Genomic DNA, 25,133 nt, shown 5'->3' with positions numbered 1-25,133 from the left:
GTTGGAAGATAGTTATTTTTCATAAAACATTATGTTTACCTAGAGTAATTTATTATAAATGCAATGGATCCTTTTTTTTAAATTTCTGTGTTAATGTGGGTAAGTACCACTCGGTATGACTCACAAAGTCAAGAAGTATCTAGTGCCTTATTGATTTCCAAACATGTAAGTTTTATTGGGCGGATGTGTTTCAGAAATGGTGAACTAATAAATAAGTCAGCTTGTGATGTGTTTGGAGGTGGGGTTTGTGAAAGCATATTGCTACCCTGTTTGTTTGATCTTCACATATTCCCCCTAAGGAGTTACAAACATGAATAAGTGAATAAACAAACAAGCTTGAGAGAAGCAGGTTCGGGTGAAGGGGGTGGGAGAAAAGAATTATTTGGGGACCATGTTGCACTTGACATGTATGATGAATATACTAGTGGGAAATTGGATTTTGAAATTTCCACTTTAAGTCCTAATGTAGCTAAGGGTCAATAGATAAAACTCATAGGACTAAGGGCTGTTTGGGATAAGGGGAAGGGGTCAGATGAGATCTGGTAAATATAAAAGTCCTTAGTATCCAGAGAACAAAAGCCAGGAGCGTGGCAGTGAACATGGGTAGAGACAAAGAGAAGCCCAAGACCGGATGCTAAGACAGAGATGGGCAGGGGAGGAACGGCCCACCGTGGAGCTTGGACAGGAGTACAGGATTGGCAGACGAGAAAGCAGGACAGTGTGACACCTGAGGAAGGGGCAGGACGCTATGCCAAATGATGCTGAGAAGTCATGTCAGAAGAGAAGGCTCGAGTGTGAACTTGACAGGACGGAGCTCTTCGGAGACCTCGGTACAAAGCAGGTTTCCTCATGACAAGCAGCCTGCTCAAACAGGTTAGGGAGGGGGAAAGGCAGCAAGTGCGCACAAGTCTTCTGAGGATTCTCCTTCAGAGCAGGGGTAGGGTGGGCAGTGAGCGTCTGGAGGAAGCTGAGAGGGGTTTTAAGCGGAAAGATGTCACCCGGGTTTATGTGCCAAGGGGAATGGTCCAAGAGAGTGAGGCTGAAGCTGAATTCAGGAAGAAATTGCTGAAGTGGAGGAGAAGGATTGGACATGGAGCTTTGAGAACAGTGGTTAATTCTGGAGAGACATAGGAAGGGAGCATTAGAGAGGCCAAAGAACCGGACAGATCCTTTCTCCACCCTCACTAGAGAGAAGCAGCTATGGCTGAAGGATCTCAGAGAGGGTCCTCACCCGTCTTCTGTTCTCAGTGCAGCAGCATTGCAGACAGTACGTTATGAAGGACGGAGATCTGTTTTAGCTTGTAGCTCAGGGTCATGGGGCGATGTCTTCATGGCAACGCATGATGTCACTTGTCAGGGGTGAACGTGAGAGAATTTAGCCAGCTGGCTTGACCAGGATAACCCATAAACCCACCCCACAAGTGGATTCATCCATTCATGAAGACAGGACTTAATTACCAGAGATCCTACCTGATCCCCTTGCCTTTAATTTTGTCCGCGGGGATTAAATTCTAATCTGAGCTTCAGGAGAGTAAGCCAGAGCCTAAATTCTGGACTTACTTGCTCGAATCTGGTGAGATGACGGATGGGTTTTTATTCTTTCAATCTTTTGTTTCCCTTTCCCCAAGCAGTGCAAAAGAGACTCTTGATAATCAGCTTGTGCCTTGGCCTCCTCCATCCGTCTGATCCTGGCAGGATGCTTCCTAAAAGGCTGAAGGGACACGGAGGCTGGACCAAAAGGGCCTTGAGATTTCTGTGGTTGTTCCCTTTCAGCAATAAGCCCACTGTGTCTAATTAAATGCTTCCCGACCTCCCTTATATGTTGGCCAGCAGAATAAATGGCTCTGGAGTTTGACCATCTAAATTTTCCATAGGAAACTCTAAGGACTAACAGCTTAGGTGCGCTGTGTCCGTGTGTAATACTATCCTCAATAATGAGACGTGCCAACCATTCCCTTCGGTACCACCTCGTTTCATGTCAGCTTGACACAAGCCGGAGTCATCAGAGAGGACATACTTCCAGAAGATCTGGTTATGAGTGGATATGCCTCCAGGGAATTTTCTTATTTGTAATTGATGGGGGAGAGCCCAACCCATGGTGCTGTCCCTCAGCTGGTAGTTCCAGATCTTATAAGACAGTAGGCTGAAGAAGCCATGAGAAGCCAACCAACAAGCAGCATGGCTCTGTATCAGCTCCTGCCTCCAGGATCCTGCCCTGCTTGAGCTCCTGCCCTGCTGTCCTTTGATGATGAACACTGATGTAGAAGCATAAGCCAGATGAACCCTTTCCTCCCCAAAGTTGCTTTTGGTCATGGATTTCATCACAGCAATAGTAACCGTAACTAACTTGCCTCCTGCATCAGGTTAATGGTACATGACTAACTCTGTGTCATCTCAAGACATCGCCCAGGTGAGGGGGTGGTTTGAGAAAAAAGGAAGTGTGCTGTGTCTGGTTTCATTATGAGCAGGACTTGTGCGCGTCCTTAGGCCCCATGGACAGGACACTTGAGTCGAGCAGAAATCCTGAAGTCTGCTCCCTCATTAAACATCCTTCAGTTTTAGAGACTCCTCGGTCGGAAATAAAAACAGTAAACATTTATGCAGAGTTTCCTCTCAGATTGTGCTGAGCAGATTCTACACAGCATACATACACACCAAGCCAGCTCCTAAACGGTATTGTTTACTGAGTTCATTTTCACCCTGACTGCCCACTGCTTTGTAAACCTAAAATGGATTCATCATAGAAAGAAAATGCTTTGAGTAAAATTCTCTTCCATGTGCTCCTTTGCCAGTGAGTGGATAAACAGAGAAAAAAACAAAACAAGGGCTTCGACCTGAGCAAGCTGCCGTTTGGTATAGAATTATGTTAAGATCCACTGTTATATAATCTTCCAAAATGAAAGGCACAAGGGGAGTGTGGGAAATGGAATGCATTGACCCTAAGGGAAAGGATTTTGGAGGGTCTCACATCCACAGGCACAGTCCACGTTAGCATTGTGATAGGGCCACCCAAAATGCTAATGACACTGTGGTCAGCCTTTAAGGATGAAGGCTGTAGGAGACCATTCTGTCTGGTCCTCAGTGTTAGGATTGCTCTGTATTTAAGACCACAGTTTGATTGTATGCATTGTTTATAATGGGATACTAAATTGTAACTATTTGTTTTTATTTTAAAGCTTAAACTTTTCCAGAGACAATAGCCCAAGGCAGTGATAGAGAAAGGACTCGCTGTGTCTTGTGTGGCATTTGGAGGAACTCCCCAGAGAAGACGTAGGCAGAAAATACGCTGCCATGACTGGTCACTTCCGGATATAGAGGTGTCATTCTCATTGAGTCTTTCCTAGAAGAAAGACTACTGGTTTTAGGCTAGCACAAGGCAGATTTGTCTCTGAGAAAACTCTGTGATGGTGTATGTAAGACATTGTGCATAAGGTCTTCCAAGACGGATTTGCCTGTCCAGGAGGTGGTACCATCCTGTTCACTGGGAATGTTCAATCAGAGCCAACCACTCGCTGTTCCGTCCGTAACAGAGATTGTCCCGGCCGCCAATGCTCTCATTTTGAATGTAATTTATTCTTGGAAGCGTAGGTTTCCTTTTCATTAACTGCTGACTTGGTTGAAGTAGTGAAGATGAACGAATGTGCCCTGTCCTGGGGAACCAGGGTGCTCTGCTCTGGGACATCCGTGCAGTACTGCTTTTGCTGCTTGAGGATAATTTTCTAGAGTAGCGGTCATTCAACTGCTTTAGCTACTTGGTGAAGCCTCAGCTTCAAGGTAGAGCTGTTCTCATGCCCTGTCCTTATCTCAAGAAAGAAAAGGAAAATGTATTTAGCGTAAGTGAAGGAGTCGAGCCCTTGCCTCTGTTTTCTCCTCCCTTCTGAAATCTGTTGTTCCAGGAGGGAACAGTGAGAGGAACGGAAATGCAGAGACTGTTAACCCTGAGAGGAGCTTACTGAGATGGGGCAGGAGGCAAATTGCAATAGGTTGTAGCCAGTGACTTCAAAGCTTTGGGTCTCACATTGAGGATGTTCAGATATAAATGTGGAGCTTTCAAAGCATACTTTGATGACTAAAGTTAGGAAAATTACCCTTTCCTTGTCTCCTCTCCTTATTCAGTAGTAACTGTAGAATTGCCACCCCCATAAATAGACGAAAAGATTGCAAAGCAGGAAGCAGCGATGTTTGAAATTACTTTGGGAAACTCCACAGAGTGGGTGTGTCATGTGGATTTTCAGATGGATCACTTATGCATTCATGTACAGCCGCTTAACGGCTTCTCATAGTTCAGCCTTAGCAATGGGGTTCTATTGTGACTCCTCTGCTCTTTGCTCGGCATGCATAGCCGCTCTCGGCTCGGTTCTCGGTGGTCCCATCAGGTTGCTAGTGAAGCTGCTGCCGAGCACGTTAGTGTGTAGGGAGAGAAGAGACCATGGAGATGCAGGCAGCAGTGGTTTTAAGAGGAAAGTTTGCTTGTGTTGATCCTAACAGCACCTTGATACATTTGGCCACCAGCCCAACCAAACAGGAGAAGGTGTGACTAAACCCTGTTCGGCATTGCATCCCCAGAACCTGGGTGAAGGAGGCCTTCTTTGCTGGATAAGTTTCTTCCTGCTTTGCAAGAGAGTCAGTGTCTGTAGCCTGTCCGCTAGTGCCCACCCGAGTCTGCCCCAGCCGTTGGGTACGTGGCCTTGGATATGTCTGCTGCTAACATTCTTGGGCACAAACACAGTTGATTGGTCCCCATGCCATATGATTAAATATTAAAACGTTACAAATCAAACTCACAAACCTGTTATCTAAAGACCATGTCCATGGTCCTTCTGCCCTGATGTCAGTCTTCTCAGAGGCCAGAAGACAGGGTTTGAATATAAAATACTGAAGCGTTTCAGAGTTCTAACTAGAGGCACGATAGCATGGGATCCGACACATGACAGTTCCTTCTCACCTCCCGTTCCCACACTCAGCTGTCCGGCATGCTGGAGGACTCCTAGGTTACACGCCCACGGTAACACCACATCTCTCTAGTGGTAGCTGCCCAGGCTATTTGCTTGCCCTTCAGGCTGGTATAGCCATGAAAAGGGGAAGACTCAGGTAAAAAGGCATCCACGGAACTTTGAGCCTTTCAGAGACCCCTTGGGAGAAAATTCCGGGACGCTAAAATGGGAGAGGGATCATGAATTCAACAAGAGCTAGGGACAAAGGGCTCTCAGGTCTGGCTGAAGTAGAATGAGGCCCTGCTTGCCTGAGTGTAAGGGCCTTGCTGCCTGTGGACATTTATTTGGATTTCCTCGTCCTTCGGGACAGCATTTACACCGCTTTTGCCTAGACTTGAAAGACTACAATGAGTTAGTTCATCAGTCATGCCCTCAGATGGGCATTGATGCTATGGGTGTCACAGAAACAGATGGTGTTGCCGTGTGTGTAAGTTGTGTTGCCTGGAGCCCCCTCGTTGCTAGCCTATTCTTCAGGCTTTGCCCCATTCTGTTCAGCAAAGGCCACAAATCCTGTGTCTCTAACCCAGGGTCTGGAAGAGGAACCTGGTGGTTTCAGTGACTGTCACCCAGTCTCTCCTTTGTCTCCTCAGGAATAAGCAGCCTCAAAACAGTATGAGGAATTATAACAATTATTTGAAATAATATCAGTGGACCTTTGACCCCTGAGGATTTTGTGGGTTTTGATGAAGGGTCAGTATGCAATCCCCTCCTGGCTCCTTTCCATTGACCAGGTCACGTGGCCCACCCTTCTGCTCTATCTAGAAATAAAAGGTGACTAAATAATGCCCACTTCGGTCAGTTATTGCTTCAGCTGGATGTTCTCAGGACCGAATTTTAGATCCATACATATGTGAAGAGCAGGCACACGTTATCATCCATGGCCCTGCCCATAGAAGTTCATATAACTCTCCAAGAGCTTTTAAAAGATTATTACTAAGAAATTTGATTCAGATTTTCCGACATTGACAGAAAAGCATGAAATCTGTTTCTAACAGATGTTCCCTCTGATCCCCAAATGTAAACATGTTTGCAAGACGGTAGCGAAACAACCTGTTTACACAAGGAAGTACCGAAAAGAAGCAAACAAGAAAAGCATCCCCCGGAGCAGTCATTGTGATCAAAGAGCCGACGATTATTAGGGTGTAAGGGGAACTGATGAGTCAACCTAGCACCACCGCGGTCTCCAGATTTCAGTTTCGTAAGAGACTCTCTTTTCAGGAATATTCTTCATTTGCACACAAATCCGATTTTCTTTCTAAAACGTTTTTTCGATTTTTGTCAAACCGAAATTCTAGGATCCCTTTGAAAGATGACTCTGCTACCCAGATTACACTCGGGTAAGCACCCTGTGGATGCGTCTTGGCATGGAGAATGCGCAGGGTATTACTCCTGAGATCTTATGCCCAAGGGAGAGATGATCTCCCAGGCACAGTCTTGGCTTGATCTCCTCCTACCCGGCCCCAGTTAGTCAGAGAGAACACAGAAACTCTCAGACTGCGTGTGGTAGGAAATAACTTTCTGAATCAATCAAAGTGTGATATTTTGATCCTTTCATATGCCTGGGTATTCTGGGCAGCTGCAGTCTCGAGTCAGTGACTCACAGATCGAAGATGTAAAACAGCTCTAAGTGATGGCTGGCTGGCTGAAGCCAAATGTGTCTGGTATGAAATAGCTATCATTTGTATCAAGCTTAGCAGTTTTGGGGGAAATTAATCACCACCGCCCTTCGAAAGGAAGGTGCCGTGGGACGGAGCCCCAGGTCGTTGGGGAGAGGAGGTAGATGAGCAGAGGTGTCGCGGGGAAACCCGCAAGAAGTTCCTGGGTCAGTTCTGGATGGGTTTATCTGGAGATCAGTGAGGAGCACAGTTTCTCACAGAAGGAAACTGAAATTCTTTAGCTTTGAGAATGGTGAGGCCAGTCCCGAGGCCACCTACCTTCGCCTGTTTGTGTCCATATAAATAGACGAGGGACTGTGACCTCGGCTCTCTTTATGACATCATTCTGTGGAAAAGAGGTTCTTGTTTTACTGTTGACTTGAAAGTGCAGGGGCTCACCCCTCTGGTCATTATGTGGCTTGTCAGCAGAGCAGGGATGCTGCCACCACCGTGCCCAGAGCTGGGCCACCACCCGCGGAGAGATCGGACTAGCAGTGGTTAGCTCTTGGTATTTATCGTGCGGTTTAAGCTCTGGGTTATTATGCTAAACTTTCCCTGTACTTTCGAACACTAAAAATTATGTAAGAGTCTAACCCACCCCCAAAATTTGTACATGCTAAAGAACTGTTAGAATTATTAACCTAGATCAGCAAGTTTATGGGGAGAGAAGTCAAAATGAGCCAGAGGAGTGTTCAGAACATGAATGTGTCTGTTACAGAAGCCCGAAAACCCAAGTCCCATCCCTGGAACCCATGTCTGAAGGAGAGAACCAGCTCCCAGAGGTTGTCCCTTGATCTCCACATGCATGCCCGTACTTACATACTGACACACGCCCACCCACAAGTGTGCACACTCAACATGTACTAATTTAAAAACTTAACATACAAAAATTAAATTTATTTCCATATATTAACACAGAAATACTGAAAATTAAATGAAGAAAATTATATTTGTAATAGTGTCAAAAATAATTAAATACTTAGGAACAAATTTAAGAAAAAATCAAGTATGGTGGGGATGTCTAATCTCATCACTTGAGAGGCAGAGACAGGAAGTCCTCAGGTTTAAATCCACATTGGAAGCTTTAGACCAGTTTGAGACATAGTGAGACCCTATCCCAAAAAATAGATTAAAAATATAAAGGAAAGAATGCACATTTGAACACCAAAAACTATAGAACACTATGGTATAAATGGAGACTGCTCATTCCCTGCCACCCAGACCCGGATAATCACACAAAAACTATATTAATTACAACATTGTTTGGCCAGTGGATCAGGCATATTCCTAGCTTAGCTCTTACATCTTAAATTAATCCATTTCTATTAATTTCTATTAATCTGTGTATCACTATGAGACTGTGGCTTACAGAAAAGGTTCTGGGTGTCTTTCTCCTTCGGCAGCTACATGGCATCTTCTTGACTCCTCCTACTTTCTCCATATATTTCTCTGTTTGAATTTCTTGCCTGGCTTTACTCTGGTAAGCCATTGACTGAAATAGCTTTATTCATCAACCGTTAAAAGCAACACATATACAGAAGGACTCCCACATCATCATGGAAATTACGAAAAAATTAAATGGAAAGACTTCCAATATTCATAAATCAGAAGGCACACTAAGGTAACAGTACTATCCAAATTGTACACATTCAAATCACTCACCATTAAAATTCCAGCCAGCTTTCTTTTTTTTTCCAGAAATTGACAGGCTAGTTTTAGAATTCAGATGGAAATGCAAGGGGCCCAGAATAGCTCAAACAATCTCAAAGAACAAAGTTGGAGAACTCCTGCTTGGTTATTTTAGCACATAATACACAGCCACCCTAACACACAGCATAGTACTCCACCTTAAACTACACACCATTAACTCAAGAGGCATGTGCAGAAATTCTAGAACTCCTAGAAGAAAACAGAGTGTCTGGGCATGGTGTGTAGAGACGGGATGATCTCACGCTCAGGGACAGCTACATGGCAAGTTCTAGGCCAGTCTGGATATGAAACCCAGTATTTAAAACAGGAGACAGATGAACAAAATAGGTAAGTGGGACTTTATAAAAATTTAAAACTTGAGTTTTTAAAGTAAACCATTAAGAAAACAGAAAAGACAGACCCAATCAATGAGATAAAATATGTGCAAGTCACATATCTAACATGTCTAGAACATATAAGTAATTTTTACAATTCAACACTCTTAAAGACAAATAACTCAGTAAAATAACAAGTGAAGAATTAAATTTTTCTCCAAAAAATACATATACAAATACTAGTTTGTACATAGAAAGGTACTTGACATCATTAATCATTAGGAAAATATAAATTTTCACAGTGAGATATCACTTTACCCTTAATGAGATGAGCAGTCCAAAAGACACCACTGTGCTCATGGGGGTGTGGAGCCTACTAATGGGCTTGTAAGAGAGTACAGTCATGCCTGTGAGGTATTAGGCTAGTCTCTGGTCAGGCATGTGAAGGATTATCTAGATTAGGTTAGCCTCTGGTCAGGCATGTGAGGGATTATATAAGTCATGCTAGCCTCTGGTCAGGCATGTGAAGGATTGTCTAGATCATGTTAGCCTCTAGCCAAGCATGTGAAGGATTATCTAGATTAGGCTAGCCTCTGGTCAGGCATGTGAGGGATTATCTAGATTAGGCTAGCCTCTGGTCAGGCATGTGAAGGATTGTCTTGAAAAGTTAATGGAGATGTGAAGACTTGCCCAAGCAAGCCCATCCTCTGGGCTTGGTGTACCAGACTGCATAAAGGAGAAAATGACCAGTAGTCGTTCTGTTTCCTGACTTCAGATGCTCTGTGACCAGCTACCTCCAGTCCATGCTGCTTGACATGACAGACTGTACCCTTGAACCGTGAGCCAAAATAAAGCCTTAAGTTGCTTTAGTAGGAATATTTTATTATTGCAACAGGAAAAGTAGCTGGATAATGCTGACAGTTCCTGGAGCTAGCCAGTCTAAACTGTGGCTGGGCCAGCCAACTGCAGGTTCGGGGAAAGTTGATAGAGCAGTTTGAGTCTGCAGGTCTCTGCTGTCAGGATTCCCTCTTCCTCAGAAAGGTCAGCTCTTTTTCTTTAAGTCCCTCAGCTGACTGAATGAATCCAGTCTGTATTCTAGATAGTAATATGCTTTATTAAATGCTACTAATGTCAATGTTAAACTCATTGGAAGAATATGTTCTCATCACTCTCAAGACATGTTCACCCTGTACATTGTGACTCAACAAGCTAACCCAACAAAGCAGCCATTGCCCTCAGCATGCAGCCAAGAGAGTTGGAAACACATGTCCAAATATGACTGTGTATAAATACTCATAGCAAGATTATTCACATAGACCAAAAAATAGGCAAAACATGGAAACAACAAAATATCCACTAATTGATAAATGTGTAAATGGTATATTATATGCATTCTGTTAGCTTTCAGTTACTGCGCCAAATACTTAGAAAAACAACTTGAAAAGAGAGATTTCTTTTGGCCCACAATGTCATAGTTTTCAACCCATGGCTATTTGTTTCGGGTTCTGTGGTTAGGTTATAACACTGGTGAAAAGACATTATGGAAACAAGAGAGGGAGGGGCCATGTGTGGTTCTAGTGATCTGTTTCCCACCTCCTCCCAATGATCCCTTCAGCTATAAACCCATCAATGGGTCAGTTCATTGGCAAGGTTAGGTGATTAGGATCTAATCACCCCGGAACACTGCAGCCTTGGACACCAACCCTTCAATACATGAGCCCCGAGGAGTAGTTCAAACTAAGCTATAATACACTGTCTTAGGTCCTTTTTCTAGTGCTGTGGTAAAGCACACTGACCAAAGCAGCTTATCGAAAAGGAGTTTCTTTGGACTTATAGTTCCAGACAGTTAAGAGTCCATGATGGTGAGCAAGCCGGGAAGCAAGCGGTAGACATGGCAGCTGGCGCAGGAAGCTGAATGCTCACATCTTGATCTACAAGCACTTGATCTACAAGAGAGAGCAAACTGGAAGTAGCCTCCCGTGGCATACTCCTCCAACAAGGCTGTGCTTTCTAAGCCCCTGCATATAGCACCGCCAGCTGGGATCGAGCGTTCAAATGTCTAAGACTGGGGCCGGAGAGGGGGGATTTCTAATTTGAATGAGAATTTGGTATGCTACCACACCAGCATCCGGCAGATTGTCATTTAGCTATTAAAGGTAATGAAGGACCGCCGCATGCTGTGCCCTGAGTGAACTCGGAAAGCATCGTGATAACTAAAAGTCAAACCGGGCACAAAAGGCTACCTAGCATGTGGCTCCATTTATATGAAATATGTAGGGACAGAACATAGCTTGCTATTTGCCAAAGGCTGGGGAAGGAGTAAAAACAGATAGCTATAGAGTTTCTTTTGGATGTGACAGGTATTAGATATAAAATAATAGTGAGGGTTTCATATGCTAACAACCATTGGGTCATGTATGTCAATGCTGTAAATTTTATAGCTTGAGAATTATATCTCAATAAACCTGTTGAAAAGTACTGAAAACTGGACATCAGTAGGCTTGGCTTCCAGTGTAGTAGGGGTTGCGTCTCAATGGCATCAGGAAAGAAATGGGCACCGCCACTGACTGGCTGTCCTCTGATCTTAGAAGCTGTACATGCACCCTGCAAGATGAGATCGCGTCTCTTGCTTCTTTCCATCTCCAGAAATTGAGCCTTCGTTGCATTTCCTGGCCAGTTGGTTAACTGGTCTCCCAAATGGTCAGCCTGTTCTCTGTCTTGCTTCTAGAGAGCCTGAACAGGACACAGGTAGCCACACTTGGTGATCACACTGAGCAGGTGGCTCACTCCCGAGGAGCAAAATAGTGAAGACTCAATGATATTGGGGGGACAGAAAACATGAGGAGAGGAGGTTGTTACTATTATGATTTTTAAAAATTCAGCTTAATTTTTTTTCCTGGTATAAGTGGTGGAAAAGATCACCAAGAAAAGTGGCAGGAAGTTGAGTAGGTCTACCGGATGTGAGATGACACCAATAGAATGAACCTAAGAACACATCACAGACTGACCAGGAGTGGGTGTTCCCAAGGCTGTCAGGCAACTTGGTGCAGCTTTGTTAGCCATATGCTTGACCAGAAGCCAGGTGGTGATGTTACTGCAGCTTAACCAGAAGTGAGAAAAATGGCACCAGAGGAACTCACCCTGTGATGCCATGAGGACCTAGATCCAGTGCAGGGCCCAGGGAACAGTGTGAACTCTTGTTCTTTTGCAGGAGATTTTAATCTGGGGTTCACAGATTTGCACAGGATCCCCAACACACTTGAAAAGGTCCTTGAACCTCTGATTACCACATGGAGAGGTTTTATGTGTGTTCATTTTTTTCATAGGAGGGAGTTGTCGGGTTTTAAAAGGACCTTTGATAGGAGAAATGTTAAAACATTATTTAGAGTGCCAGGCTAATTTTCTGGCTGCGTGATGCATTGTGCTAAGTGGTCTGGCACTCCCAATTTTTGGAATAAAAATGAATTCTTAGTGCATGATCTCACTGCCTGTGAGGCAGTTTGATTCTGCCCTGGCATTTGATAGTGCTTGCTAGAGGATTAGGTAAGGCAGGATGTTGGTACATTTGAGGTCATTAAACCAAGAAAAGGAGGAAAAATAATTCCACTTGCTAAATACATTGTGGAGTTGAACTAAATGCTGAATGGCGAGGGGATATTCCCTATGTTCTTTGTCAACACTTTGAATCCCTGCTTACAAACAGATGAGTTAGAAAAAACGGTTTCGTCTAGATGCAACATGTTGGGAAAACAAGCCATCTTTCAAGAAATGCCCTTTCAGTCATCCCTGATAGTGAAGACACGCAAGGCTGCGACATCCCGGGCGCCTTGATGCGTATGGACCTGGTTGTAACCAGTATATGACCTAGACAAGTACACAAAGCCCCTCTTCCATGTGGATACCGGCATTCCCACATGTCAGGTGTCAGATATGGAAAACCAGTGAAGAATGCATTATGGAAGACCTGCTGTATGGGAAGGATTTTATATAAAACAAAGCACAGCCCTCAAAATGCCTTTCTCCTTGGGCTCTTACTTTAAAGTTTTGATCTTATATTTGGTTCTGATTATTAGGAAATAATCCCTTTGGGCCGGGCGGTGGTGGCACACACCTTTAATCCCAGTACTTGGGAGGCAGAGGCAGGCAGATCTCTGTGAGTTCAAGGCCAGCCTGGCCTACGAGAGCTAGTTCCAGGACAGGCTCCACAGCTACAGAGAAACCCTATCTTGAAAAACACCAAAAAAAAAAAGAAGAAAGAAAGAAAGAAAGAAAGAGAAGGAAGGAAAGAGAAAGAAAGAAAAGAAAATATTTCCTTTCATTGTATCAAATGGATAGTGGTAATGGTTGCCCAACAAACAAAAAAAATGTACTTACTACCACTAAAGTATTTATCTAAAATGATTGACATGATTAAGTTGTAGATACTTTACTATAACAAAACAAAGATAGGATAATCCAAAGGAAACGTCTATTTCCCTTCTGTGGAAAGAATTCTGTACATGAGAACCACACATTCAGAGTCTTGTCAGTGATAATCTAAGCCCGAGAGTCCCTCCAGACCCTGCATGCTAGGAGAGAAGCAAAGAAAGGCAGGCCAGTCTCTGTGGTGCTAGTGGTGAGGGTGAGGACCTAGAGTTGATAATATAGAGGTGAGGAGTGTAGACCGATGTGAGATAGAACTTGAAGGTGATTGGCAGCCTTGACTGAGGAGGGCATGGATGTTTCTGAGGAGCCAAGATGGCTTCTCTGCCAGAACGGTTGGGTCCATGATCATATATTCTGTTGAGATGATGCACCTCCTCTCCCTTAGATTCCACGGGTAGGACTTCTTGCAGGCTTCTAAAAGAAAGACTGGCGGAGGCGAAGTTCTTAGAAGGCAGCAGGGAGAGCTCCAGAACCTGAAATACTGACGCTAAAAAGAAGAGTTAAGACATCCTCAGTGTCCAGCCAGGATCCACGAAAGCATTCTTCACTGAGTTGACAGAAGCCCCCAACAGGCATGCCCTCTTGCATCGTGGGCCCTGGCCATGTGATATATTATCCTTGAAGTCTCTTGGGCACTATTATCCCCAGTGCCATTTGAGAACTGACTGCAGGCGTCTTCTGCATGGGCCTTGCTGGGGCTGCTAATCCTCGTAAGAGGTGTATCTCAGGGTGAGATGGCTATTGTGGGTTTTCACTGTGATGTCCAGCAATCAAGGACCAACACCGTATGCTTGCGATTATTCCTAGAGAGAAAGAATGCCAAACTGTTTTTGATAAGATGGTGATAGCACTTTTTAAAAGAAGCTACAGCGGGGTGTGGCCGGAGCGCCTCTAAGTCCCAGTGTGGTTCACATGGCACAAGCCCTACCTAAGCAGGCTGAGCAGTCATTTTGTATAAACCGCCACGGCACCTACCGCTTTGCTGCCTTGCTTTGCTGTTTTACTGGTAGTGCCCAGGAAAAAGTGAACATCCTTCCTTGGAGAAAAAGAATGTACTCTCCCCAAGTGGTGGTGAAGACTGGTGTTGTGTAGGGAAGGGTGGCTGTTTCCTCGGGTGAGCCTGGGTAGTCCCTTTGTCCAGCAGTGTGACTTCAGGTAAGGCACTTGGGCTCTCTGAGTCAGGTCCTAGATCTCTTTTCTAATAATTCTCTTTTCCAAATTGCCAGTGACAAGTAGTTCAGTTTGCAACGTCTTTTATGATAGCATGGATATAGACAACTCTATCCATTTTGCTATGTCTGGGAATATAAACATGATCCTTGGTGGGTAGCCAGTGTGAATTCAGGCTCACCAAGAGATGAACCGATGTTTGGAAAACTTTACCCCAACAGCTACTTCCCAGCTGCCATTCTACAGCCAAAATAACTAGGTCCCAATACCTGAAATGTGTAAGTGGCAACTCCCAAAGGTATGTGTCTGTGTGTGTCTATATGGATATCTCTCTGTATGTGCCCATGTGTCTGTGGTGTGTGTGTGTGTAATCTTAATTCATTTTCTCCATCTGACTGAAGTGGCTTTATTTCTGCCCCCTTCTTTCTCTGTGGGAGCACTACTAGGCACATTTCCTAGTGTTGCTTTCCCAGGCCAGTAGAAGAAGATACAAAAGCCACAAGATCTGTGATTCAAACATCTTCTCAGACGTGGATGTTTAGATTCTGTTTGAAAGATAATTTTTTAAATTCTTATCTCTAGCTCCCAGAGTTTAACACCAAGCTGACCCGTTGCTTTTTAAAACTTTTCTAATCACGAAGTGGTGAACCCGTTTAGTCTGTCTTGGTGTGAGTAAGGACTCTAGAACAGCACTAAATATGTTTGCCAGTGAACCTATAACTAACAATTTACAAAAAAAAAGTGATCCATAGCCAACAGATTGAGAGTTGACATTGCTTAGTAGAAAATAGTCTCTAAATGTAATTTTTAGTTTTGAAATTAAGCTTTAAACTGTTTTGTTTTTTCCTGACCACTATCCATTCTCTTGGCATTCAATCCAGAGGTGGGAAATGTGTGGGCATGTCTCTGTGTAACTAGGGATGCGTCCTGGCACTAGCTCTAAAAACCAGTAATCTGATTTTGGACAGAAGTGGCATCCTGAGACTAGAAAACTTACCTTGGCCTACTAGAATCTCCCATGTAGCATCTCTGCTGGAAAGGCTCCTGTTCTTTTGTGTGGTCAGCTTTTCATTTCACGAGATAACATTGACACAGGGGGAAGAATCAGCTTGGGAATACTTAATCCTAAAACGTGGGGGCCGCCATCCTTGGTCATGAGCCAGCGTGGAGTCAGGCTCAGCACGAACATGAACCAATGTTCTGAATACTTCATTTTCTGTTCTTTGTGTCTCCCTGCATCCTAGAAAGGTGGGAAAAGGCAATTAGGGGAGGAAATTAACAACAGGGGGACACCAGAGATGCAATACTGGAAACAAGACAAGCAGAGAGCTACCTTTTCTATTTCAAAGAAAAGATTCTGCTAGTATGAGGTATATGGTGTGGGTGAGAAGACCTGCCAATCTCCTGGGGAAAGGAACTCACCGCATGCTATTAAACGCCCAAAAACCGTCTTAGCTAAGAGTTGAGCGGATGGGGATAAAAAACACAACCAGCCTTACCTATACAACTTTCTAGAAAACCAAATTGTTTCACAGCTAATTGGTACAAATGTTCCCTTGCTCACTGTTGCGGCTGGAGACACACTTGAACATTTTTATGGCTGTTTGGGTAATTAAATACCATTTACTTTTCCTACCTGAGGGGTGCAGGTCCTGCCGACCCTTTTAAGTAGATGTAAGATTATGCAAGAGGGAATTATGTACAGATAATTTCCCATATTTGCAGTATGCGCCTTTATTTGGAAATGAATGAATAGAAACCACTCAGATACCTACTTCTGAACTTCCCCGGCTTCTTGTAACAGTAAATATGAAGAAATGAAAAGTACTGCTGTCATGCTTGGTCTGGTTCTGCCATCACATGTCACCCACCTTTTCCTAAGAACTGTCCAGTGAGCCACTTCTTATGTGAGGTCCTCAGAAATAAACCTCGCTAGAAAGCACCACTGAGGCAGGGAGTGGCCGTGGTTCTCTTATTCACCATTGGTTTGAGAGACCAACACAGTTCACAGAGTCTCCTGGCTGCATGAAGGCATTAGGTGTTATCCTGTGGGCCACTGGGTCTGAAAGACCTCAAAAAAAAAAAAAAAGCAAAACAAAACCCAGAGTCCTATAGCTGCATTGTCCGGTATCCACATTTAGCTACTTATTTTTAACTTTTAAACCAGTTAAGTTCTGTTCTCACCCATACCAGCTAGGTTCCAGGTACCTGGTAGTCACACTGAGGGGTGTGGAAATGCTGAGGACTCCATTGTCACAGGGGCCTAAATTAGTGTGGCCCCGGAACTTTTAAGGGCATCCTTTATGACCATAGCATATACATAACACAAAAGGCCCCTTCACATATGTGCTTGATACTGGTAGTCAGATAGCAGTCAGATTGTATACCAGTCGGCAGTCAGCTGCACGAATTTGTTTGGTTGTGCCGGTTGTTACAGTAATAAAGTATCGGGGTTGAAAGACTTGGGTTGCATGCCCTTCTCTATCTTCTGAGGCTTCAGAGGCATTAACCATTTCCTTCAGGTCCCCAGCCCCTTCCCAGTCCAAACAAAATTAATAAACAAATGTCTTTCCCTTCCTGAGGGTAACAGGGCCCCCAAGAGTGTTGCCCAACACTGCAGGCCTCAGATTGGCGTCTGGTGCTTTTGGCTTCATGGTGCCCTGACTTTGAGAAGGGACCACTTCCTAAGGGTCATTCCAGAGGTTCCCATAACACTGGCATGCCCTTTAGCCGTATGACAGAACCATCAGCCTCCAGAAGACCTGAAAAATCATCTCAGTTTCCCTAAGAAACCAACACCTAGAGAGTCACTCAGCTACTCTGTGGCCAACTGAGAAACACGATGCTTTATCCGACACTTATTTATTTATTCGTTCATTTATTGGCTACCTCTTCCCATGTCTTTCCTTCACTGTAAAGTGGAGATTAACAGTCTTATGCCTGGCAACACTGCTAATAAAAAGCAAGATGATTTTTAGCATTAAGTGTATATCTTATAGTTTTCAAAACCAAAGGAAAATAAGCCACATATATATATATGTGTGTGTGTGTGTGTGTGTGTGTGTGTGTGTGTTCACACATGTACATATCCGTATATATTTTCCACCTCATTTAATCCAAAGAACCTGTGTGAAGAGTTAGGCTCAGAGGCAGAGCCCTTGTCCTACATAACAAAGCCACTGTGACGCAGAGGGCTGTGTCTCTCTGGACTTGGGAAACTATGAACTTGTAAATGTACGGTAATACAGCCATGTGGCACTGCTGGTTTTTGGCCTGTGGCATTTTGCAGTTCAGGAGTTAGCGATACTGAAAGTTATTGCTTTACCCAAGTGATGCGATTTTTTTTTTACACTTTGATAATCTGCCAGTTGCACAGACTTTGGTTCAGCATGGGCGGCTTTGAAGTATATTTTTAAAATGAGAGAATCCAGATTTGTAATTAGCTTTGCAAATGCTAGTTGTACAGTCTCGACGTCTGAAGAGCTTCTGGTAAGTGTTCCTGTTACTAGTGGCAATTTTGTTTTTTTATTCCCTCTCTGGCCCCAAGCAATTAGGAGAAACAAAGTCTGCTGTTTGAGGATCATCTCATCACTTTGTTTCTTTATCCCCTATGAGCATGATGGGCTCACAAATTAGCTATACACCTGATCCTGGCCAAGGAAAATCCTCTAGAAACCATTTCACCCACTTAGACTCCGGGGTTATCAGGAGAATGTCTCCCCAGTTAAAAAGGAAGTCACAGTGAGCAAATAGTCCATTTCTTGATAGAGCTTTGTTCTTTGGGCCTTTCTTTGTCATTGTTATAGGACAACTCAGACTTTAATGTAAGACTGCTGGAAGAGATGAATTTAGTTCATCAGAATATAATTGAAAGGCCTCACACCCTGAGTCCTCAAATCTTAGCCATTTTATTGTGTGTGCTGGACACAGAAGTAGAGTGTATAGATAGAGTACAGTTGTTCCTTCTCAGGACCACTGGAAGTGGGAAAGGAGGTCCTCCCAAGGAAGAGCACCCCAGCCGCCAGCCCTGAAGACATGCTTGTAGGTAGCATTAGCCAGACTGAATGAGTGTGTGTGTGTGCGCGTGCGCGCGCGCATGCATGTATATATATACACACATACAATAGCATTTAGTGAAAAAAGAGGCCATGAATTTGAAATTTTTGGAGGGGTATATGGGGGAGGGGCTAGAGGGAGGAAAAAGAAGAGAGAAATGTTATAAATTGTAACTTCAAACATTAAAAAAATAAAATTAATGATTTTTTTTTTAGAAAGAAACAAAGAACACTGGCTGTGCCTCCAAAGGACCCAGGTTCAATTTCTAACACCTAAGATAGCTCACAACCATCTGTAACTCCAGTCTCAGGGGATCTGATACCATCTTTTGGCTTCTACAGGCACTACATGCAAGTGGGTTACATAGACTTACATCCAGGCATGTGCTAATATGTGGTACACAGACATACATTCAAGCAAACACTTGTTCACATAAAATAAAAATAAATAAAATCTCCAAAAATTTAAAGGAAAAAAACTCATCAGAACACCTTAGAAGTTCACATTGCCAACCTGGTATTTGTTTTTCTAGAGAACCCAGGAATGGTCAGAAAACAAGGCAATCCGAAACTCATATGGCTCTGTAAGGTGTTGCTTTCAGACAAACAGTTCAGATATGTTTCTGTGGAGTATTAGAGTATTCAGAGATATTTAAAAACATGATCTAATAACTGTACAACACTAATATAACTTACATTTTCTTTCATAATTAGCTTAAAACGCTATGAAAACGTCTCCAAGTATGTTTGTGTATCTGAAAAGGATAATGGTCCACAACCCAATTCTAAATCCACAAGGTTTTCAGGGTGGTGTTTGTACATGCATGCGTGCTTGTGTGTGTGTGCACGCACGTGCATGCATGTGTGTGTGTGCACGTAAACTTTTTGCCTGAATTAATGTAAGGTGTTAGTTTGTCCCAGTTAATGAGTGACTCTATGTTTTTGCATAGAAACATTGAGCACACTTTTCTGTGGGGTGCCTTACCTTGGACAGTAAGAGTGGTTACATACTTGTAAGGATAATAGGGTGGTAGCTGCACCCTATACGCTCAAATCAAAATTAAATATGAATTGCGTGGTTATCCAACTGCAAGAGTTACAGTGAAGGGGCTGTAAGCCTAAGTGACAAAACATCCTTAGTAATTTATTGCTCATGGTTACCATTATTCATTATTTATTTCTTTATACTCTGGCCTGTTTTTATGTGTTCTACAATAAACATTAACTCATCAGAGAAAATAAATATTTCCAATTTAATGGGTGAAAGTCTGATATGAGGATATGAGGTTGGGCTAGAGCCAACGAAATCGTATTGATTTGAAAATGAACACATTTGAGGCATCATTGTCAGCCAGAATTCACAAGTTAATTATGTCTCCTAGCATTGCCTCGAGTTAGCACATCCTCTTAGGTCTCTAAACTGGGGTGTTTGGATTTGTTGAGGAAAGCCTTCTGAGATGATCCAGAAGATAATAAGGTGATTAGAGATTGGCCGCCCCGAGTTGTCTTTGGGTTCAGGAGAGCATGTGGTAAGAGATGCTCGCCTGCAGGAAGCACCTGGAGAAGAGGTCTTCCGCTTGAGTAGAGCCCAGATATTGGTATCCAGGGTGATTTTGTCACTCTGCCTATGTGGTTCAGTCGAGAGGCATGCCAGAGTCATGGTGGAGTACTGTATTGCTCAAAGAGAAGGAGCTGTTCTGAGGCAGGAGCATTGCCATGTGCAGCATTTACTCTAGTAATGGACTTTCCTTTGGGTCTAGGTGGACGCTCACTGATCTGTCACAAGGTTGCCTCGCTGAGCGTTGGGGTCCATGTCTGAATGGATCGCTGTAGCCTTCACATCTCTGCCTCCGCCCAGTTCCCGGCATCCTAAGATTCGAAGCCAGGACAGGACCTGGGGAAATTATATGTAAGTTTTTCCTAAGATTGCTTTTCCTCACCTACACAGGGGTAAGTATGAGGTGATGACACCAGGAACCCAAGCACACAAAAATTGCCTTTCTTTTAACAAAGCATCATGAGAATTGCAAATAAGACAGGAAATAAGAGCTGGAATCCCTAGAGTCCTGCTTCCTTAGCCTGGTGGTTCTTAAGTGTTAGCTTTCATCACCAGCAGGTCTGAGTCAGTAGGTCTGACTCAGCCAGCAGTCGGCTTTGCTAACAGTTTCCAAGTGATGTTGGTACAGTTGCTCCAAGGCCCTTGCTTTGAGAATCACTACTTTGGCTCAAGTGTATGAGAGGGGTGGATGGTGAAGTTAAGAAATGGTACACTTTAATATTAAATACATTAAGATGTAGAATCTGGCTGAGCGGGGGATGTCATGCGCCTTTCATCCAGGTACTCAGGAAGTAGAGGCAGGCGGATGTACATGAGTTGGGGCCAGCCTGGTCTACAGAGCAAGTTCCAGGGCTACACAGAAAAACCCTTTTCTCAGAAAACAAATAAAACAAGCAAGTAGAACCTGTGCTTAACGCACTGATGCGTGTCTCAGAAAACAACTTTAGGACTTGCACGGCAGCTTCAGCTGGAAAGCTTAGCCTGACCACTCGCCAGCTCCCTTCCTATAGTTCTGGCCATTGTTTGCCCTTGGGGTTTAGAAGGTCAGAATAATAGTGTGGCTGTTAGCAAAGGCCATAATCCCTTGTCAGGTGTGTTGGTCGTGCTTGGTAGGTCCAAAGGGAAAGTCCGTCTCCCAGGGTTCGAGAATCTGTTTCTCCGCTCCCTGCTACGCTGACATGTAGCTTCATTTACAAGGGACACATGAAGGGAAGCACACATCCAGTAAATAATCCATCAGCAGGGCTCAGCTGTTATGGGTCTCCGAGACCTCAGTACTGACAGATTTTAAGGTCATCTCATTACTGCGTTAGCTACCAAAAGGATAACTGCTTACCTGCCAAAGACAAGGACAGTTTACCCAACACTGATTAAAAATAAATAAATAATTAAGTTTGACTAAGCACATGCTCACCTGGATATGGTTAAGCACACATACAGATCTATACACATGCCTGTACACATGTTGTATGTTTCTAAGTTTTCAATGTAGAATTGTTAAGTGTTTTTCTTTTATGTCATTAAATAAATGTGAATATAAAATTGTAATAATGGTACTGCCCTGTCCAGAAACTATCTGAAGAATTTCTGGAAGTTTTAAATCTGTGGTAAAGCACTATGATTTGTAACATTTTATTTGGGTGTGGTAAGTGTGATCACTCAAAGTAACACTTTTGGGATTTGCAACTCTTTTAATTAGAACTCTTAAGAATTGAGAACAGTCACTATTAATAAAGTAATCGCCACCCAACTATGTTATGCTAAGTGAAGTCAGCTGGACATGTTCAGCATTGGCGCTCATAGGAGGAGCCTGGAGTCGTCAAACACACAGTCCAGAAGTAAACTGCTTGCTGTCAACAGTGGGGGCAGAGGTGTGGCATTTGTGGTTTAGTGGGTCCAGTGTGGGCTGGAAAAGTTGACGTTTTGGTAGTTGACGGTGGTGGTTAGTTACACAATAATGTCCATGTTCTTAATATCGCCAGACTGTCCATTTAAAAATGACTAAAATAGCATTTTGGGTTCTATTTTAACACAATTTTAAAAGCAACTAAATAGCAACGCACACTCTTCCTTTTAAGAATGCTGGTTCTTGACAGCGACGCTGAAGCTTTCCAGGGTGCAGTGGCATCTTGCACGGCTCTCCCATCCTGCTGTCATTTGTTTAGCCCCCAAACACAGCGAGGACAGAGTCTCAACCACAGGAATGGAATCCCTGTCGTAGCAAAAAATGCCCCTGAGGGAAATCATCGCAGGAGTTTGCCATTAACAGTCACAGTCTCTACCAAACTCCACACAGTGTGGCAGAGTTGCCTTGCTAGGAGGTGTGTGGTGACGATGCTTCATTTCCCAGGGACGTTCCTGGGCCAACATAGCCCGGAGCAGTGTCATGGAGCTGTGAGCCTGACTCTTGCTCTTAACCAGTCTTCTTGCTTGGTGGAGGTGACCACATGAGAGAAACCAGCCAGGGAAGAGAGACCCGCCTCCACCCAGTCACTGTCCTGCTGAGAGGAGCAGGCATTGCTGTGTCGATAAGTCCTGGAGTGACAGCTGCAGCCTGGTGGGAAGCACGGCTTAGTCCACCCAACTCTGCTCGTCTCACTTTTTACCTTTTCTCGTTTCTACAAAACTGGCCTGGAAGCCCAGCCAGCGGATTCCCACAGGGACTGGTAGCATGTGTTCTTCAGATCTTTGGCTGTCTTTAGACTTTATCCCTGGGACAGGCCATACCTAAGGATCTGAGGACAGATACAGATGGATAATTTTCAGTTTCATCGATAGAAAGAATAAGTGTGTGTGAGGATGGGGGATAAGCTCAGAAGCCAGTGTTCCAAACATGATTGAATGTTTCCCCTGAGCTATTAAGGTTACTTGTGTGAATGCACACTCATACACATGGAAATTTGGCTTAAAGAAATAGTATGACCAGAATAAAGATTAAACAAAATCATTGGAATTCAAGGACGACACATACTAATCCATCCCCTCGTCCTCAGGATAGACTTTCCAAACCTTCTTGGAAATCAAGTCTTTGTTTTACTTAGGCTGTACAGGCCATGGCAGTGCTTCAAAGGCTTTTGGCTCAAATGCTATGGGGGAAAAAAACAGTAAAACTAAAGTTTACTGTAGAAAGAAAAAACATGTGTAAGGGAGAAGAAACTAAGGATGAACTCACCTCTGCTATCCCCACGGACCTACAGCACCTAAATACGATCTGAGATCATGAGGATGTAGAATTTAATCAAGATCCATGAACCCCGTGAGTTCAGGTGACACAATTGCAGGAGTTCCTGATGGATTTCCCCAGAAAAGACCAGCAAACCAGATAATAGGCAGATAAAATGACACACGGTAGAAAGAACTCAGGGGCTCTCTCCTCATTGGCCCTCCTGTTCCTTAGAAGTCAGCTGTGCCTGGTTCCAGATGCTGGCATGTTCCCTGAAGGTACCTGAACGAAGAAAACCAGGCCCTGGGTTGGCTAACCTTCCAACCCCACACCCCAGCCCTTCACGCTCCCCATCCTCCCCTCACATCCACTTCCCTTGTTCAGAGATCAAGACTCAGAAAACAAGACAGCTTTGGTTTTCTGTGAGGGACGGATTCACTGGAGGGTATCTGCAGCTTCGGCCTCTTCCATGCTCAGATCGGCGAGAGTAGCTGAATGTGTTAGAATCAGATCTGGAGGCTGCTTTCTAAGGATCTTCCCCAGCAAGCAGCTACTCCTTGTTGTTAAGCAGAATACCGAAGCAAGCATCCTCTCGTCCCAAGGTTGCCCTGCACCACCAGAGACACATTAGCACAGGGTAGAAAACTCCCAATGTGTACTTTCATAGGCATTCTTGAGAGAACGGCGTCTTTTCCAGGATTAAGGGGTAGATCTTCTGTATGTGATTTAGGAATCATCGATAAGCTGTGATGTAATTGCTTTCCAGAGTGACGCCTACACTAACCCCATGGACACAGTTTTGGAGTCGGTTCTATTGGTTTGTTTTTAGCAGAACGTTTGATTGGATCGTTTACAATAGACTCCACTCACAATTACGGTCTATTCACGGAACAATCAAAATTAATTTTCATCTTTGCATGCACGCTAATAGTACAAGGGAGTGATGTTGCCAGCATGGGGACATATGTTAATATACTAATCAAAACCTCCAGAGTCTCCAAAGAAGCTGAGCTGTACTGCACTGGAAAGTTCCCTCCCCAGTAATAGCCCTGGCCGCATACATGCTTTATCAGTTTATTCCAGTAGCCTCCAGCCTGCTGAGGGCTAAAGAGGTGACTGAGGGTGCACCTGTCACTAGCAGAATGACACTTCTCACTGCTGCAGGGGAATTCAGGGTTCCCTTTTGTGGGTTCTTAGCCGCATTAATAAAAGAATTTTAAAATGGACTCAGGGGCCAGCAATGTGGCTTAGCAGTTAAAGACGCTTGCCACCACCTGACAATTTCAGTTTGATCCCTGGAACCCACATGGAGGAAGCAAAGAGCTGACTCCTGGAAATTGTCCTCTGACCTCCATACCTGTACCGTGGTACGCATTTACACACATGTGCGAGCGCACGCGCGCACACACATACTATATATGTGTGTGTGTTTGTGTATATTTAAAAAAAAGCAGACTCAGAAGGAAGCTCAAGGATGGTTTTATTAGAGTTTGGGAGGAAAACCACTGGGCAGGCAAGAGGTGAATCGCAGGGGCTTCAGGGAGGAAGACGGTGGAAGAGAAGAGAGAAATCAATGCCTTTTTAAGAGCCGCCATGTTCAGCATCGACTTTGCACAGCAGCAGGGTACAGGGGATGTCAGAGAAAGTGAGAATGTCCAAAGCATTCCAAAGACAACAAACAGGCTGCCGAGCTGGGGGAAAGCCCCACAGAGCTGGGGCGTAAGGTCCAGGCCCTTACGTTTCATAACATTCCCCTCCCACGTTTGTATGTCCCAGGCTTTGGTTTTTCCCACATGTTCTCTTTGTTAAATGAAACCCAGATGAGGAGGGGCTTCCAGTCTTCCTGTTCCCTCTGGCTTCCTTCATATATTAACCTTGGTGTAGCAATTCTAACATATACTCTCCTACCAGACCACTGAGCCTTCGTGTTGAGGGCACATTAGCGGCTCACCCTTCTAGGAACCCCGTTCAGACACAAGCAGGCCTGGTGTCTGCAGTAGGGGTGGCAGGAAGTGCACAGAATAGGTATGTTGAGACGTGTTCCTGCTCTTCTGCCCGTAGGACATTGTCTGTGAAATTCTGCAAGCTA

At 44.1% G+C, this 25,133-nt stretch overlaps 1 protein-coding gene across 4 annotated transcripts in view; it reads left to right on the top strand.

Moving 5' to 3' along the window:
* The window catches only part of Bach2 (BACH transcriptional regulator 2), a 337,533-nt gene that overhangs the window by 158,047 nt on the left and 154,353 nt on the right, over positions 1–25,133 (top strand). For 2 of the 4 annotated variants that reach the window (XM_087897212.1, XM_087897213.1), the window contains exon 3: positions 20,084–20,232. The exons of the other annotated variants lie outside the window; for them this stretch is intronic. The gene's annotated coding sequence lies outside the window, so the exon portion shown is untranslated. The remainder of the gene's footprint in view (positions 1–20,083; positions 20,233–25,133) is intronic. 4 annotated transcript variants of the gene reach the window in all.

The sequence above is a fragment of the Myodes glareolus genome, chromosome 16 (genome assembly GCF_982192425.1).
Source record: "Myodes glareolus chromosome 16, mMyoGla1.1, whole genome shotgun sequence".
Classification (NCBI taxonomy): domain Eukaryota; kingdom Metazoa; phylum Chordata; class Mammalia; order Rodentia; family Cricetidae; genus Myodes; species Myodes glareolus.
Note: the sequence above shows the minus strand (reverse complement) of the source record. Positions and strands in the feature narration are given on the sequence as shown.